Raw genomic sequence first — 13961 nt, 5'->3', positions numbered from 1 at the left:
TTTTGCCTGAGTGCCAGGCAGCAAACAGGATCAACTCCGAGGGGTTTGAAGAGGAGGGGATGAGGTTAGGCTCTCCTCGCAGTGACGGCGGGGTGAGTCTGGAGCGTGGCACTGGCTGCAGGAGGTGTTTCCATAGATTCCCACCTCCCTGGTGTCATGCACATCTCTGCTGTTCCCTGTGGCTTCAGGCAATTTTGTTTAGGCCCATTAGTGTCACACTAAGGGCAGCGCTGGACAGGTGGGTTTGGACAAGCCTGTCTAGCCTGAGAAAGCTTTGGGAAAGGCATTTTTGGAAAGGGTGCCAGCCACAGAAAGGGTGGTGAGTGATAAGAAGCTGCTGCTGTGCTCCTGCTGTGCACCCCTTGTCAATCACGCTGACTGCTGGGGAGAGACACGCTCCTGCATCGATTCCAGTTCCTCTCAGCAGGAGCTGGGAGGGCCACGAGGTGGATGGAGCAGCATTTCCTGCAGCACAAGAGGAAGGCAGCCCTCTGCCAAAGCACTGCCAGATCCAGCCGAAGGTGTCCCTGCCCGTGGCAGGGGGGGTTGGACTAGGTGACCTTTAAAGGCTCCTTGCCACCCAAGCCATTCTGTAATTCTGTGATTCTGCCTCCTCCTGCAGCCTTTCTGCTTGCAGACAGTATATCCCACGCTGGCAGCTCGTCCATGCTCCACAGAGCCCATCCCACAGCCCTTTTCCCAGGGCAAATCCCTGTTGCAACCAGCACTTCCCAACTGTTCCAGGCCTGCTGGTAGCGGTGCAGCAAATAAAATGCAATCCGCCTGTATCATAAAGTCCAATAAAAATGAAACTGAACATCCACTTTGCAGACAGCAAGTACACTGTAAATTTATGAGATCATATCTCGTGGAGGACAGGGTACTTAAGGGGGGAAGGAAGGGGCTGGCAAAAATGGGAGAGAGCGGCCGAGGGGTAGTAAATATGTTTTCAATAATGAAGAGGCCCGATTACCCTCTTTGCAATAAAAACGTGCACAAGGCAGTGCTGCCGTAAAAATTACTCCCGAGCAGCCTGGCGTATTTGCACCTTGTCATCTTGTCAGCTCCGTGCAAATTTCCAAGGCGCCGGCAGCGGGTCGGCTCTGCGGGGCTCCTCCCTCCCCCCCCCAAAAAAAAAACCCCAAAAAAATTTTTTAAAAAAAAAGAGCCATTTCCTTGACAGCCCCGGCATCACAGGTCCTGTCCGCCGCCCCCTCCTGCCCCGCTGAACGTACCGGTTCGCCCGTAACCGTGGCAACCGGCGGGATGCAGGGATGGAGGGAAGGATCCCCCGGGTGCCACGTGTCCTGGGTTTCTCTCCAACCAGACGAGGGTGGTGGGCAGCACAACGGGATTGGGGATGTGGCTCCCTGTGAGCTCCACGGCGCGTGGCCAAGAGCCCCGGTCATGTCAGCAGGTGACATTTCACTTTTTTGGGATGCTTTGCGCATCCTCTCCAGGGTGGATGGCACCATGTGCTCTCCGGGGCACACCAACAGCACTGGGTGCCACTGAAATCCATGTATTTAAAGGGGAAAAAAAAAAAAAAGCATTTTGTCTTGTGCCAGGACAAACCAGAGCAAAGGTTGAGGCCTGACCTTTTTCCAGGTGCTTTCTCAAGAGGTGAGTGTTAAAACTTATTGAAAGGAGGAGATATAAACAGCTCAGGAGCAGCTTCAAGTAGTCTGAAAATCATCCCAAGCTGTCCTCAAATAAACCACTGCTGGGCCCAGAAGAAAGCAATTACACAGGGGCTTAGCTGAGCTGATTTAACAAAGCTGCAGTAATTAAACCTCATACACTTCAGGCAGGGGATTCAGCTCCGAGTGCTATCAGGATCCCGTCTCGGAAGGTAAATCTTTTTGGTGTGAGCAGCCGAGAGGATTTAAACCAAGGTAATTCTCCTTTCCCTCTTTCCTGCCTTTTAGCTGAGACACTGCCCTGGTGGCTGCCAGCGGGGTTAGCAAGGATTTCTTTTGTGGAGCAAAGACAGAGCAGAGCAGAACTCCCAGCCTGGACACACAGCCTGGAGCTGCTTTAGGGGACCCAGCAGGCACCTGACTGCCGAGGACAATTTACTGAGTCGATCCTGCAGGCTCAGTGTAGAAAATCCCATCCTTAGGGGTTCACGACCCCGACTGGGAGCCTGCTGAAGCTAATGGGAGCCTTTCTCCGGCCTTCAATGGGCTTTGAACCGCGCTGCTGAGGCGGAGAGAAAGCGCCCAGTGTCGGGGCCCCTTTGGGGACAGGGGGTGGCCGGGGCTGGGTGCTCCCCCACAGAGGCAGCCCCACTGGGGAGCACAAGCTCTGACCCGCTGCTGGAAGCACTGTTCGGCGTGCCGGGCGTCCCTGGCGGAGCCACGGGCTGAGGGGGTGGAAAAAAGGAACCGTGGTCATGTAGCTTGACCTCTCCTATTCAGAGTGAGATCAAAGGAGGGCCAAGAAAGAGCAGAGGAGGCTGTTGTGCCCAGGAGCTGAATGGAAGATGAATGGGAAAGAGGTGGGGGGGAGCTGGGGGCTTGGAGTTGGGACAAAGCCGAGGGATTCAATTAGCAGGAGAAGTTGTTTCTGGAACTGCGGCACTAAAGGGATGCAGGCAAGGAGCATCAGGGAGAAGGGGTGTTCTCCGTGTCAAGGGTGCAAGTGTTTGCGTGGAGGGGCAGGAAATGGTGGGATTAGGGTTCCTGAAGGTCTCCAGCTGGTGGTTAAAAGGGAAACGCTGGTGAGTCTCAAGGAGAACGGGTAAAGGAGGCTTTAGTGAGCAGCTGGTGCATCACTGGGTTAATGTGGGATATCTGTTCCTGGGGAGAGAGGAGTCTTGGAGGTGTGTGGGTGACCCATCTTCATCACCAAGGATGGGAGAACAGGGGGAGAGCCTGTTTCTGATGGTTACTCCGGCAGTAGAAGCTGGCCAGGGATGTGGAAGGTGCCCTGTTAGAGTTGCTGGAAAATGACTGAACTGGTGCAGAGGGTCAGGAAGAAGGAAGGAGAGCCCTGGATCTGTGCAGAGCTTCCTGGACTCCAGCACTGGTTGACCCTGCCCACGTAAGGCCCCCAGGGAAGCTGATCTTGAGGGGGAAAAATCTGTTAATGAGGGGAGAGCCTGTCACAACTTCTTGTGGTTCAGACCACGGTGCTGCAGGAGAAAGGGAGCACAGAAAAAGAGCTCAGATCTGAGAAAGAAACCTGGGGGAGATGAAAAGTAGGTCAGGCCATGAAGATCAAGTACAGAAGTGCAGCGTGCACATGCAGAGACAAGATCAGAGAAGCCAAGGCACATGGTGAGATGCAATTAGCAGGGGACATCAAGTGTAACGAGAGGCTGCTCTAGCAGTGCCTCAGCAGTTGCTGGAGGACCACAGAGGTGTTGGTTTGGTATTTGGGGACAGGGAGAGCACTCAGCAGATGATGCCAAACAAGCAGCATCACGTTTGTTTTCCCCTAAGAAGGTCGGCTCTGATCCTAATTAAGTACTAAGGAAAAATACATTTATCTTTAGAAAGGGAGAGAAGTAGGAAAGGGATGATTATGAAGATTTCAGTCTAACTGCAGTTCCTAGAAAAGTACTGGGGCCTGTAGTCAAACTTGTAAAAACCTAGGAGAAAACAAGGCTATGAGAACAGGTAACACATGTGGCTTCAAGGGAAATTGTGTCAGCCCAGTAGGCTCTCCTTGCCCTTGTCCAGAGGAGCTGTGGATGCCCCATCCCTGGAAGTGTTCAAAGCCAGGCTGGATGGGGCTCTGAGCAACCTGGGATGGTGGAAGGTGTCCCTGCCTGTGGCAGGGGTTTGGAATGAGCTGATATTTCATGTCTCTTCCGACCCAAACCATTCTGTGATTCTGAGAAGCAGGTCTCAGGAGAGAAAGCAAACTGCAGAAGCTGAGCATCCTGGGTTTGCCGGATGTTACTGGCCGGGTGGTCTTGTAACTCTCTCATCTTCAGGAAATTCTAGAGGCTGAAAAAATGGCCAGAAATTCAAACTCGGATTCACACTGAAAGGATTTGTTGAACAAGTGCACACAGGGCAACTCTGGTATCTGCTGGTGCTCCGTGTCTTCATTCGTGACCCGGGATGCTGGAATGGGACTGCAGTTGTTTCCAGCTGACACAGGCCTAGCTGAGCTGAAGAACCAGACCAACAGGCAAAATAACTCAAATAAATGGGAGAAAGGGTCTGGGGAAACAAAAAAAAACCAAAAAACAACAACAACAAAAAAAATGTGTGACTGGAGCAATGTTGATTTGGGGCTTTTAGAGATAAGCCTAGTGGGAGATTTGGTCTGGCAGGTGAATAGGTGCTGCCTCCACAGAGGTGAGCAGAATGAGATGATGGATGAAATACATAGAGGGGGAGGCTGGCTGACAGAGAAAGAGGATTCTGTAGGGAGAGAAGAGCAGGTGAGAATGGACATGGTCAGCTAGCAAACAGGACAAGGAAAATGGCTCAAGTAGCCCACTTCAGGAAGGACTGGGGAAAAAAAGGTGAAAAACATGCAGAGCATTAAGAAACATTCAGCAAGTTGTGCCTCATACTAGAGTTGCAAAAGCCCGGGCCAGGGGGAGCTCTGACATTTTCTCAAACCAAGGTGGTACAAGGTTAAGGGATGGAATTCTCCCCTTTCCCATCCTGCCCTTGTCCAGTGCAGGTCCAGCAGAAGTGATGGAGACACTGCAGTGTAAATCCAGGTCTGGGAGTGAATGTCCCGTTTGGGAAACTTGGACAGCCCAGGAGCACTTTGGAAGGAGAGAAGAGAGGAGAAAAAGAGAAGGAACAGAAGAAGAAGGAGGAGGAGCAGAAGGAGAAGAAGCAGAAGAAGTAGAAGAAGAAGAAGGTGGCGGCAACATGTTACTGAGGTGGAAGGACAGCTTTGTGATGGGCCATGTGGCATCTGGGCTGTGTCCCTGCTGGGTCACTGATCTCCTGCACAGCCTTGGCCTGGTCTCCTGGTGTTCTCCAGTCTCCCTGCCCAAGCAAACAAGGACCTCTCCTTGCAGGGAGGAAAGGACCTGATGTGAGACCATCCCTTGCTCCTGGTGCGCCTGGAACCAGAGGGGTCCCAGCCCCTTCTCAGGCTTTTCATTCTTAACGTGGAGAGAGCCCCAAACCCCACGATGTGGGAGAGCCTGGAGGAGCGGTTTCCACCAGGGCACAGCTACTGTGCCTGTTGCAGGGAGAATATATTTAATTTCAAAGCCCAACAGGTCAAATGCAGCTGGGGGAGTGGAGCTGCGCTTATCTGTCGCCTTGTCCAGAAGTTGGAACAGCAGAAGAAACGATCTGACGGTGGTTTTTATTGTGCTTCTCCCCTTCCCCTCCACCAGGCAGCCATAAAGCAGGGCTAATCTGTAATTCTCCCTGCCTAATTGTGCTGCCCGGCCACCTGAGCGAGGAAATGCCTTCCCTCTTCCCGGCTCTCCGGTGCCGGCAGGGACACGGGGCCAGCGCCGGCTGCCTTCGCAGCTGGCTGCCAAATCCCGAGATCCAAGTGTTCCCCGAGGTAATCATTTGCTGGGATGCTAACTGGGCCGTCCACAGAGTGAATTAAAAGGACATTCCTCCACCGGCTCCGAAGCTGTGGGAATCCTGTGGCTGTGCCCAAAGGGCAGGGGGGGAAATCACAGAGAAGTAACTGGAGCCTGGGAGCCTGTTTGTAAGGAAATTAAACTAAAAATGTGTAGAAAAACAGCCGTGGGGCTTCACATTTCAAACTCAGAGTGGTATCCAGTAGGTCTGAAAAGCTGTTTAGCATGTGAGCGCTGGCTCACAGAGTGCAGAATCTTATTTTCGCTAAAATATTAGAGCTCTTCCCCCCTTCATGATAACAAAATGAAATGGAAAAGTGACCATTCGCTTGATTCAATCCAACTAAAAACCAATTGCAAGCACCCAGTGCTAGGCAAGGCATTTCTTTCCCCATTCCTTTCCCCCTCCTCTCACAAAACATCCATTTTCAATAGGTTTAACCCAGAGCTGCCTGTTTTGCGATGAGTGGCAGGGGGGAAAAAAAGCCCAAAACAACACCAAAACCAACCTCCAAACCACAAGAACTTTAAAATCAATACTTTATATTGTCTGGGATTTTTTTTTTTTTTTTTAAGCTCGACACTTTTGATGAAAAGGTGTCAGCCCTGCCCGGCTCCCCGAGGAAGCTCCCTCTACGGGCGATGCTGCGGCAGCGTTGCTCCAGCTCCATGCCACATCCTGCTCCAGAATCCCGTGGGTCAGCCCTGCACAGTGGGCACTAGCACTGCAGGAGACTTCCAGACTGAGAAACTTTAAGATTAAATCCTCTCTTTTAAAATTTTTTTTCCTACATAATAAGGTAAAAAAAAAAAAACAAACCACAAAACCCTTGCATTTTCATCTGAAGCACTAGGATGCTCTGGTGCCACCAGAAATGGTATCAGCGTGGGTGCCAGGGGCTGTGCAAAGGGGTGATATGCTCAGCTCTGAATGAAAATTTGCATCTTGTGATGGAAATCCACCTTATTGCTTTGGGAAAGTGCTTCTGTATTTCTGCTCATAAAGGAAACGGGTTCGGTGCCTTGGTGGGGAAAGCAAAGCCATTTGCACCTTCTGGTGTCCCTGTTCAGTCCAATTTTAACAGACTTATGTGGAATACAATGAATTTTCCACCTCAGGTGCTCCTGTGATCTGTGTTAGTGCAGCTGCTTGCTAGGCTGTGATGGAAAATGTTGGATTTTAACCCCATATAAAGGTTTGGAAAACGCTTCTACTCAACAAAGCCAAAGTTTCAGAGCCACCGTCAGAATGGGCATAAAATGCTATAAAGACATTTTGATTCTGAAATATTGGCACGTCCTTAGAGTAAGTTCAGGGTCAAAGGGAGATATGCTATAGCTGTGAAATCAAACATTCCCCTGCCTTTGTGGAAGGTTTGGAGTTTGCCAGGGGCAGGAGATCTGCCAGAGAGCACTTTGCAGTGCAGAGCTGAGGCTCAGCACACTGAAGCAAAACTGCTGGTGCTGGGGGCAGAGGCTCGGTCCTTCAGGGAAGACAAACAGTTTATAAGTTTGCTGGTTCTGAAGAGAAAATTGGTGTGTTTTCCTGGCCTGTTACCCTTCTCCAAGAGATGATGTGACAGCATGGGCTGGACCAGAGCTCCTCTGAAGGGTAAAACCTGACTGTGGGCCACCGCAGGACGTGAAATAAATCTGTGAGTGCCTGTCCAAATCTCCCCAGAGCTCTTGGGGTGTTGAGGGAGGGGCACTGAACCCCAGAACTCCCATTAAAAAATCTTGTTATCCTCTGTGGTGGGTGGTCTGTGGCCCTGGAGGTGGCAGGACAGACCAGAGGGTGTCTGGGCTCAGAGATGTCCCTGACAACTCTGCAAAGCTGAGTTATGTGGAGTCATCACGTTAACGTACAGCCAGGGAAAAAGATGGGAGAAATACTGCCAGGCACAGATCCATATTTTTCTCCACGGAGTAAAATACTGTGTAATTTTATCTAGTTACTATAAAACAGTTTATACTCCTTGTTTATTAAAAAAAAAAAAAAAGGAAGGGGGGGAAGTCCCCCATATATTTCACTTTCTCTACTGACAGGCTATGGAGGGAAAAATAGATGGTTTCTTCTGCATTTAATATTTCAAACCAAGTAGACCCAAAAGAAAAGGCAGCAATTAACCACAAGTACCAGCAATGTGTTCCTTGCGTTTCTTCTCTTCGGATTTGGCTACAAAGAATCAGTTTAGTACCAACTGATTTCCAGTCACGTTAAAGCTTTTCGCAATAATTTTCCAAGCTAGGCAGGAGAGCAGTGCAGCCATGCTTGTCTTCCAGACTTCTGAGATGGGACCCACATCTCACATTTGCTCAGGATTTAAAATCCTTTACAGGATGGTTAGGAAATGGTCAGCACATGTCTGACCACATATTGGAGTAAGCTTATGGACATACACAGGAAAGGAAATTTATAAGCCAGGCAGAACCTAAAAAAAGGGGCCAAATGGTAAAATGGGCATTGGCTGTGATGCAGGTTCTCTACCTGTGGACATCCATATTTGTGCTTGTACATGCTAGGCGATGTATTTTCCCTCTTCCCACTGTAAATTCCACATGAGCCCTGCCCTGTGGCTCCGTGGCAGGAGGAGAGATTCAGTCAAATAACCTGAACTTGGAGCCAGGAGACACCTGAGCATCATCCCGCCCACATCTGAGCCACTTTGCCATCGCTCTTTGGTTCTTTGCCACCTAAAGAGCAGGGTCAGCTGAACCCTCATCAGTAATGCAGCAAGGACACGGAGTTCCTTGCCTTCCTTCTGCACACAGCCTGCACCCAGGCTGGCAGCATCCTGTGACTAACTCTTCTAGACTGGATTTCTCCAAGGGACGACCGGTGCTTAATTCGGCTGACTCCGCGCTCTGCGGGAGCTCTCATCCATGCCAGCTTGAGTCCTAGCAAAAACCCATCATCATTAGCCCTCCAAAGGCACAGCTCGGATATTCTCCACCCCCGTTCCTGCAGGCTGGGCTGCTCTGTGCCTTCCCACAGACCGAAATTCCCCTGGTGGGCTCAATTACAGCAATCAGCCTTCATGCTCTTTTCCATGGCACTGCTGCCTCCCGCTCCGCATGGACACCCTGCCGGAGCAGCAGCCTTCCCACAGGTGTCAGGGGAGATGACACTGCTCATGCAGCTACACCAGGCCTGTGGGCAGGCTCTGTGCCCTGTGGGGGCTTGTCCCTGAGGAGGCTGTCCTAATTGGAGCCATTTGGGATGTACCCTGCGCTGTGCTCTGAGGAACTGGTTGGAGCAGAGTGCCGAGCGCGGGGCTCTCCTTGGGCAGGGTCTTTGATCCAGCTTGCAGCAGATTTTTTTCTGGTGCAAGGCAGGGCTGGGCTGGGGAGGATCTGGCCAGTGTGCATTTCTCTTTGCTAACACTTTGGCAGCCTCTCAATGAACAAACCACTAGAAAACAAATCTGGAGCAGCCCTCGGCTGCGGTGGCCAGACCTCGGCTGTTAACTGGGCTGAAGAGTACCAGCTGCTCTGCTCCTGCCCCAGGGAGGAGAGGCCCTTCTGCTGTGGTCTGGGGACAAGAAACATGCCTGAACCAGCTCCTGCAAGCTGGGATGGCTTTTAGACTCCAGCTCTGGATCCTAATCCAAATTTCATGGCTTTACATGCTGCCTGAACCAATGTCTTGGCTCCAAATATCTCTCTGCTCTAAAAGGGCAAATAATACGGTGGTGACAAACTCTTTTTCTGCCCTTGGCTCTGTGTAATGCTGACTTTGAGGTGCTCTGGCTTGGGCTTCCCCAGCTGCATTGCTGCAGCCAGGACAGTGCTTGAATTGAATTCCCTTTTCCCACCCCTCTGGCAGTGGGTGCTGAGCAGGCAAAGTGACCTGCCTGGATTTGTGCCTCCAGCTGGGAACATGTGGGTCATGTTGCTTGAACCATGGGGGCTTCCCATGGGAGAAACGGCTGTGCCCAGGGGGGACAAACCCTCTCTGGCTGGGGATGGGGAGCCAGGGTGGCTTTCCCAGCTTTCCCTGCCTTGCCTATCTGACCACCTTATCTCCACTCCCTTCCTTTGCCTGTGGACCCCTTCTGACACCTTGCTGATGCTCTGTTCCTCAGCTTGGCCCCCTCTCAATCCCCATAACTTGTGTCTGTCAAGCCTGAGGATGTTGTGGAGCCAGCCTGTGGAGACGGTTTCTGGTTTGGAAGAGCTGTGTGTAGGGTGGGTAATGCTGGGGGCTCCACTCCCAGCAGGGGCTTGGCAAGGGGGAATAAAGACAGAGGAGGGAAGGTGGTATTTTGGCCCTTGCAGGGCACTAACTTTTCTTTCTCAGAAAAGGACTGAGCCTGGAAAACCTCTTGCTCTCCTGTATTTTCTAGCAGTGCCTGTGCAACAGTGGGCTAATGCTGGTGCTCAGACACCAGCTGTGTTCATGCAGGGCTCTGCATCTGCTGGGTGAAAGAAGAGAAATCCCTGCTATGAATGGGAAAGATTTGGTAGAAGAAAGGTATTTTCCTGTTTGCAGAAATTTTACTGGTGTTTCATAGTTCAAAGGGCATCGCCCATCTTTGCAGTGGGTTGAAGAGTGAGGGAGGAAACTACACTTGTGTCACACAAAATCTTCTCCATCCCCTTCAAATGGGAAACACCGGGTGAGCTGCTCAGCAGCTTTGACCTTTGTGCCAGTGGCTGGAGTGGTCCCCAGCCCTTGCTGGGCTGTGATAGGGAGCAAGAAACATCCAGGGTGCCACAACACCCCTGACTGTCCCCTGTGGCTGGGGACACGGCCATCCCTGGACAAAAGGGTCCAGCAGCACTCAGCTACGGCAGGGTATATATTACAGATGTGCTGCAAAATCTGTGGGTGGGGAAGGAGATGGGTCAGCTGAAATCCTGACTAGTCCTCAGCAGCATCTCGGAGGGGCCACCATGACCCCAAAGCTGGTTTGGGAGGTGGGCTCGCCCCTCGATCTGTGTTCCCTGATTTGGTGCTCAGCTCCCACCCTGCTGCTGTCTCCCACCTCTTCTCTCCTCCTAGGATTCCCCTCCTGAAGCCGCCTCAACCTGCTGTGGCACCTTCTGTCAAACGCTTCACACGTTTGTCACCAAAATGTTTTGGCAGCAGCAGCATCTCTAGGTTTTGACATAATCCCGACAGGAGACTTTCTCAATTATTACTAATGGAACATTATGCTCCTCTTTGGGAACTCCTGCATGAATAAAAAGGGTCATTAATGACATCTGCGCAGAGCCCGGAAATTATTAGTCAACGCTGATACAGTTTTATTTTATTTTTTTAATTTTTACATATATATTTTCTTAAGCTCCTGCTAATTTCCCACCTTGCCTCCCACCCCCTTCTCCAAAGTCTCCCGTGCAAAGTGGAGCCGAGTGGGTTATTGTCGACGTTCTTGCTTTTGTGCAGGTAAATGCTCTTCCCCTCCCACCCTTCCTTCCCTTTTATTCCCTCTTGGCTTCTTTAAAGATTGTAGCTCTTGTTTCAGTCCCAAGAGATCCCATCACACCTTTCTCTGGGCTAGATTTTATTGCCAGTCTCGCTCAAATATTTCTTGGACTTGGAGAAATCAATACTGCCCCTGTCCTATCAAGGCAGTGCTGGAGAAGGAGCAGTAGCCTGTGTCCTGCTGCCTGTGGACCTCAGGGTGGCCTGTACCCATCCCTGCAGAGTGCTGGTGGCACACAAAAGATGCTGGGAGAGGGACTGGAGGTGTCCCCAAGTGCCACACAGCGTCATGCAACAGCTCAGCTTGGATCGTTTTAGAGGACTTTCTAGACAGACAAGCAAATCATTGGGGTTTTTTCTGTCCTTCTGCCAGGTATTCCACATCCTCTGCTCAATACCCCTAGAAGTTACCCAGAGAAGGCTTTTTCTTTCCTTTTCCCCTCAGATTTCTGCAGCAATTTGAGGAACTGTGACAGAGCCCTATAGAGATGTGACAAACAAAAGGTGCCTCTGCCCTGAGCCATTTCAAATGGCCCTCCAAGTCACGACTGCTGAGGAGGTGACAGGTGCAGGGTGCATCTGTCCTGTGTTGATAACAACGTGTGGGTCTGAGCTCTGGGCTGCTGGCAGGGGCACGTCCAGCAGGACAAATCCCTGCGGTCATTCCTCTTGCTGCATTACCATTACTGTGCCAGCACAGGAGGTTTGGAGGCACATGTAGGGTTGGGTTTTGTTCCCAAAAAGAGGAAAGGGGAGGTCTGGGAGGATGGTTAGGCTTTTGGTGGCATCTCTTATGGCCTGTGGAAGAGGAGGAAACTGATGTCTCCTCACTGGCTCAAAGCTTGTTTTTCCTTTCTGGGTTGGTACCAGTCAACTACGCAGCACAGAGGCTGAAGATGGTGTTGGTCTCTACCCAGCAGGGAGGATCCCGGTGTCCTGAAGCCAGCTACAAGACGCCCAACTCCACAGGGAGTGGATCCAGTTCTGCCTGGTGGGACACTCTTCCCAACCCATCGGCTGTGACCTCGGGGGACATGGCTGCTGTGGGGCTGTGCTTGCCCACCAAGGCACACAAGGAGCACCAGCTGGGCTGTGGGGTTGGGTGGGAGATGTGGCAGCTGTCTCATGGGGCCTGGACTCATTGCAGAGTTGCTGCATGTCCCTGGGGAAGGCCAAGCAGGGACCACCGGCACTCGCTCACACCTGGCACCTGGGTTAAAAGGTCGGCGCAGTAACTCTAAAAAGGAAACAACTTAACAAGAAATAGACTCCTTCAGAAGAAAAAAAAGGGGAAAAAAGTCCCTGAGAGAAAAGGTATTTCAACCCCTCTTTGATTTATGAGCTACTATAGGATATTGAGACGTTATTTACAATCGATATCCGCTCCTGCAAGGCTCCCGCCGGAGCCATAGACCCCGCCTGCCGGAGTGGAGACCGGTCAGCCTGCTCCACTGGAAGTGCCAGCCATGTCCTGCTGGAGCAGGCTATAAAGCTGGAGGCAGCTGTATATCTTGCAGAAAATGGACCTGGTTACACGTGTCTTTGGGCAGCTGACACAGGGATGTAGTTTCGGGCTAAGACTCAGTTCAGTAGCAGAAATCCGCATTCCTCAGCCTGGCCAATAACAAAATCTCTTGTGCAACGTAGAGGGCTCCGTGGCCTTAAAAGGTGCAAAATGGAGTTGTTCACTTGACTTATAATGGAATTGGGCCAGTTTTGGAGCAGCAAGAGCTGGGTTTTATTCTGGGATTTTATCTTTAAAGGGGGATTTGCAAACACTTTAAGGAGGATGGGGGGGGAAAAAATTCATTCAGCATAAAATTGCATCCTGGCCAAATTCCAGTTTGGGTAATTACGTTCTCTCTCTGTAGTGGCTGCAGGACAAAGGGCCATTCATCAGGCTCCAAAGTGCTGCAAAGGGCTCCCATGTTCCACCGGAGAAGTGCCTGCGTTTGAATCCAAGCGAGAAAGTTTTCTTCCCGTGCTCCGGGCCACTCTGGAGGGTAATGGAGCTTGGCACTGCTTTTTAGGATCCTTTTGGGTGAGACAGAGGGGCAAAGACCTTGTCAGGAGCCACACAGGCTCCAGCAAATCTGGGTAAGTAGGGCGCTGAGCAAAATAGATTCCTCGCAGCCTCCCGTGGCTCGCCTTTCACCCCAAGGACATGTTTGTCTTTGCAGATTGCCACCAGAGCTCCAGGGGGTCCCTCTGGAGCAGAGGAGCTGGATTTCCTCTCTGCAAACCTCCCGTTTTGGAAATGCCTATAAGCAAGAAACTGGGTCGCATCCAGCCGTGCAGGGCTCAAGGACCTGGGGTGTGTTCAGATGCGGTGCAGGGAAGCCTGGAAGGATGTGGGTGCTCTGCCTTCTTCTTCCCAGGTCTCCATAGAGACAGAGAAGTATTTGCAACCCTTCCTCCTGCTTTCCAGCCAGAGATGGTTATGCTTAAGTAGTGGACCACAGTTTTCAGTGGAGCATTGGATATTAGGAAGGAATTCTCGACTTTGAGGGTGGTGAGGCACTGGCACAGCTTTCCCAGAGAAGCTGTGGCTGCTCCATCCCCGGAAGTGTTCAAGGCCAGGTTGGACAGGGCTTGGAGAAACCTGGTCTAGTGGAAGGCGTCCCTGCCCATGGGAGGGGAGTTGGGCTGGATGATCTTTAGGACACCTTCCAACACAGACCTATGATTCCAGGATTCCTTAGCTCCCTGGCAGCTGTCTTTGCAGCCACTCCCTGTCCAGGCAGAGCGAGGCCCCACGGTGGCAGCCCTAGTGCTCAGGGAGAGGCCAGGTGAGGAGGCAGCAGCAGGAGCATCAGCATCTCCACAGGGTGAAGGAGCCTTGTCTGCATGCCCCCCGCCAGCTGACCTGCCAGGGAGCATCCTTGGCCTATGTGCCTTGAGAGTGTCCCTTTAAAGCAATTTGTAGACTGTTATCCTGTATCATTAACCTAATTAGTGTAATTGCCGCCATTTATGTAATGAGTATAAATACTGGAGGAATCCCAT

The 13961-nt window shown here is 51.5% G+C and overlaps 1 long non-coding RNA gene across 2 annotated transcripts; it reads left to right on the top strand.

Annotated features, from left to right (window-relative positions):
* The first annotated feature begins 1756 nt into the window (after positions 1 to 1756).
* LOC136294403 (uncharacterized) lies at positions 1757 to 7245 on the top strand. 2 transcript variants are annotated; one of them, XR_010722392.1, is made up of 2 exons: positions 1757 to 1895; positions 4648 to 7245. It is a non-coding gene; the product is annotated as an uncharacterized lncRNA (long non-coding RNA). The 2 variants fall into 2 exon arrangements; XR_010722391.1 differs by having other exon boundaries at positions 4643 to 7245.
* The last annotated feature ends 6716 nt before the right edge of the window (positions 7246 to 13961 follow it).

Source organism: Chamaea fasciata, unplaced genomic scaffold (assembly GCF_029207755.1).
Source record: "Chamaea fasciata isolate MVZ Bird 193981 ecotype frontalis unplaced genomic scaffold, bChaFas1.0.hap1 SCAF_10, whole genome shotgun sequence".
NCBI lineage: Eukaryota > Metazoa > Chordata > Aves > Passeriformes > Sylviidae > Chamaea > Chamaea fasciata.
This window is presented reverse-complemented; position numbering and strand designations above follow the sequence as displayed.